This window comes from Phaenicophaeus curvirostris, unplaced genomic scaffold (genome assembly GCF_032191515.1).
Source record: "Phaenicophaeus curvirostris isolate KB17595 unplaced genomic scaffold, BPBGC_Pcur_1.0 scaffold_143, whole genome shotgun sequence".
NCBI lineage: Eukaryota > Metazoa > Chordata > Aves > Cuculiformes > Cuculidae > Phaenicophaeus > Phaenicophaeus curvirostris.
This window is the reverse complement of record NW_027206763.1, coordinates 100513-104832: the sequence shown is the minus strand read 5'-3', so window position 1 is coordinate 104832 and position 4320 is coordinate 100513. Positions and strand designations below refer to the sequence as shown.

The 4320-nt window shown below is 52.2% G+C and overlaps 1 long non-coding RNA gene across 1 annotated transcript; it reads left to right on the top strand.

Moving 5' to 3' along the window:
* Positions 1–299: 299 nt before the first annotated feature.
* On the top strand, positions 300–3853 carry LOC138734672 (uncharacterized). Its single transcript, XR_011339605.1, has 3 exons — positions 300–354; positions 2152–2267; positions 3807–3853. It is a non-coding gene; the product is annotated as an uncharacterized lncRNA (long non-coding RNA).
* Positions 3854–4320: the final 467 nt, after the last annotated feature.

Below are 4320 nucleotides of genomic sequence, written 5' to 3'. Positions count from 1 at the left end.
GCAGGGGGGGTTCATTTCAACCACGGTTACTTGGAGTATTTTGCCCTAACACCTCGTTCCTTTTGCTTCGATACTGGATTATGGGGAGGAGGGGACTGAGTGCCCGTGGGTTGAAATCAGGGGAGCCCACAAGAAGGCTGATGTTGTGATGGAGTCTGTTACAGACCAGCCAGCCGAGAAGAAGCAGCTGATGAGCTCTTCTATAAACAACTGGGGATAGTCTCAAGATTGCTCCCTCTAGTCCTCGTGGGAGACTTCAATCTTCCAGATATCTGCTGGAAGTACAATACAGCGGAGAGAAAGCAGTCTAGGAGGTTCCTGGAGTGCGTGGGAGACAACTTCCTCACACAGCTGGTGAGTGAACTGACAGGGGAAGGTGCCCTCGTGGACCTGCTGTTCATGAACAGAGAAGGCCTGTGGGGGATGTGGTAGGAGGACACCTGGGACAAAGCGATCACGAGATGATGGGGTTTTCAGTTCTAGGTGAGGTGAAGAGGGAGATTAGCACAACAGTCACATTAAACTTCCAGAGGGCAGACTTTCGACTCTTCAGGGGGCTGGGAGCTCTTCAAAAAGGAAATCCTAGCAGCTTAGCAGCAAGCCATCGCCATGCTCCAGAAAAGGAGCCGGCAGGGGAGAAAACCAGCTTGGTTGACTAGCGAGATAGTTGATAGGGAGACTTGAGAGACATCAAAAAAAAAGAGGAGGGTCTGTGAGCTTTGGAAGAAGGGACAGGCATCTTGGGTGGACTACAGGGAGGAAGTGAGATCATGCAGAGGGAAAACGAGGGGGGCTTAGGCCCAACTAGAAATCAAATTGGCTAAGTCTGTGAAAGATAACAGAAAATCTTTCTATAAATACATTAACAATAAAAGGAGGACTAGGGAGAGTGTTCAGTTCCTATTGGGTGCAGAAGGGACAACAGTGACAGGGGACGAGGGCAAGGCTGAGGTACTTAATGCCTTCTTTGCCTCAGTCTTTAATAGTAAGGAAGGTTGTTCCCTCTGTGTACAAACCCAGGAATTAAAGGAGCAGAATGAGGCTCCCATGATCCAAGAGGAGGTGGTCAGAGCCTTGCTTGCCCAGCTATACACCACAGGTCTATGGGGCCAGATGGGATCCACCCAAGAGTATTAAAGGAGCCGTGGATGTGCTGGCCAAACCCCTTTCCATCATCTTCCAACAGTCCTGGCTGACTGGGGCAGTTCCACTGGACTGGAGGCTGATGTTGTGCCCATCTACAGGAAGGGTTGCAGGGAGGATCCAGGGAACTCCTGGCCTTGTCAGTCTGACCTCAGTGCTGGGAAAAGTCACGGAACAGGTGATCTTGAGTGCTATCATGAAGCACATGCAAGAAAACTGGGTGATCAGGCCCAGTCAACACGGGTTCATGAAAGGCAGGTCTTGCCAAACTAACCTGATCGCCTTCTATGACAAAGTGACTCGGCTGCTGGATGAGAGAAAGGCTGTGGATGGGGTCTTCCTGGACTTCAGTAAAGCCTTTGACACACTTTCTCACAGAATTCTGCTTGAGAAACTGTCACCTCTGGCCCAGAGAGGCGCACACTCTCCTGGGTGGAAAACTGGTTGGATGGCCAGGCCCAGAGAGTGGTGGGAAATAGAGTTAACTCCAGCTGGAGGCCAGAGACAAGTGGGGTTCCCCAGGGCTCAGTGCTGGGTCCAGCCCTGTTCAATGTCTTTATCAATGACCTGGATGAAGGGGTTGAGTGCACCTTTAGCAAGTTTGTGGATGACACTAAGCTGAGGTTGTTTAGCCTGGAGAAGAGGAGGCTGAGGGGAGACCTTATTGCTCTCTACAACTACCTGAAGGGAGATTGTGGAGAGGAGGGAGCTGGGCTCTTCTCCCAAGTGACAGGGGACAGGATGAGAGGGAATGGCCTCAAGCTCCACCAGGGGAAGTTCCGGCTGAACATCAGGATAAAATATTACACGGAAAGGGTCATTGGTCCCTGGCAGAGGCTGCCCAGGGCGGGGGTTGAGTCACCTTCCCTGCAGGTGTTTAAAGGACGGGTGGATGAGGTGCTGAGGGGCATCGTTTAGTGGTTGATGGGAATGGTTGGACTCAATGATCCAGTGGGTCCTTTCCAACCTATGGATTCTATGATTCTATGATTCTTTTTGCTTTGTCAGCAGAGACAATCTGACAGAAGTATTGATGATGAGAGAGCTCCTGTGGGATCCCGACGCCTCCTCAGGGAGAGAGGAAGAAGCGACGTGCTGGTGCCCTCCAAGCCAGCAGGATTTGGGTATGTGGCTTCCTCGGGACTCATTACTCTTTCTTAATCACTGTTGATCGTGTTGACGGCGCGAGCCGAAGCATTCTCCACTTTGGGTTAGCATGTGACGGCATCGCGTTTAGTGAACGCTGGATCAAGACAACAATACTAGGGTGGCAGGGGCTTCGCCAGCCGACCCTGTGCACGCCATGCAGCATGAACATGGCACACACATGCCAGGCCCACGCCCCACACATGCAATTCACCCCCCATGCCCATCGTGCTGCCCCCATGCACACACCATGCATGTGCCAGGCTAGCGCCACAACCACCCCATGCACATGCTTCGAACATGCAAGTGGCATGCCACACACCAGCCAGGCACACGCCATGCACACACCTTGCACACACAAGCAGCATACCACATACCACACGCATGTATTGCACACGCAGGCAACATGCCACGCATGCCATGCATGTGTTGTGTACATGCCACACACTCCACACACAGGCCACTGCTTCCATGCACATTCCAGGCTCATGCCACAACAGTCAAGCACATGTCACGCACACGCCTTCCACATGCAGGCAACATGCCACGCATGCCACACTCTCCCTGTGTATGTTATGTACGGGCTGTGTACATACCATACACATGTCATGGACATGCTAGCACATACCATGAAGATGATATGCCAGCCACACTGCAAGCACGCTGCACACACACGAAGAGGGAAAGGAGGAGAAGGGGAGCTTTGGAAAGCGCTTTTATGTTGTTAGTGTAGAGAGTACCAGGAGGGAGGTCGCTTCTTTGATTCTCTTCTACAACCAGGCTTCTTTGCATTTAAAACCCTTCCGTGTCACAGGGTTTATAATGGTGCAACATCCGTTACGCTTGCTGCAGATCCTCTTGGTTCAGACGTTTCTCTGTTTCCAGTTACACAGAATACCTGTTTAGGCTTCTCATCTATTTTGAGGCTTAGCATCTTTTTAGACTTCTTTTTAGTGTTTGTGTTAAACTATGTCCCGCAACAGTGGTACGGAAGGGGAGTTGTTGCGTTTTTAACGGTAACTGTAGAATTAAGGTACCTCAAGTACCTTGGGGAAATGCAGACGCACCTCTTAGAGGTCCCTCATCTTTGCAGAGCACTGTGGAGCCTTCCCATCTCTCTCATACACTCGCAGCGGAAGAAGAGGAGGGCGCCCACGGGTGAAACGGAAGCCGTTGCCATTCAGGTGAGAGGAGAAACGTCCGCTTTGCAGCTCTGAGTGAGGGTGACGTTTGTGATGCTGACTCCTGGTTCAGGAAGCAGCTTCTGCCTCCTCCGTTTGTTTCTCTGTGGATGAGGGCTCGGTGTATTGGCCCGGCTTCTGTGCCAGTGGCGTGGTCCTGTCGTTGACCACATCGTTGTTCATCGTGCGTGGGGGTGGGGGGCTTTTTCTGTTTTCTTACTTAAGCTCCGATTGTCACCTGTAACTGGACAAATGACTCTGTTAGCATCGTGATGGTATTCCGAGGTGGCGTTAAAAATTCCTTAACGTATCGTGCACGTCTCTCTCTCCTCACAGCCCAAAAAGCCAGTCTGGAGAATGTCCTTACTGCAGAAAACCTGGCAAAAGTCTCGCAGAACTTCCCTGCTTTTTCAAAGTCCAATATTCTTCCACCTTCCATCCCGTCGTGAGGAGTAACGGTGAGTGAGCTGGCACGGCACGGGGGGAGGAGGAGGATGAACTTTATCTGCTCTCCGCTGGCTAAACGAAAGGGCTGTGGGACCATCTTCATGGCATTGTTGCCGAGCGAGGCCTCGTGTTGTTGCCCTTTAGCGTTCCTTTACACGTGTGTACGTGTGCGCTTACGCACGAGTTGATGTTGCGTCACGGCTGTTGGGTGAAAGCCCCAGGGAAGGCGATGGCCGAGCAGAATGCGCGCAGGCCGTCCGACGCTGTTCAGAAGGCGGTTGGATCCCTGACGAGCCTGCAGAGGCACCTCAGGGCCCCGCAAGGGTGGAACGTTCATGTTCACTTGGCGTGGAGACGGATGGTGGTGTAACTAAGCGGGTAGCTTCGCTGTTGGGATCTGCAG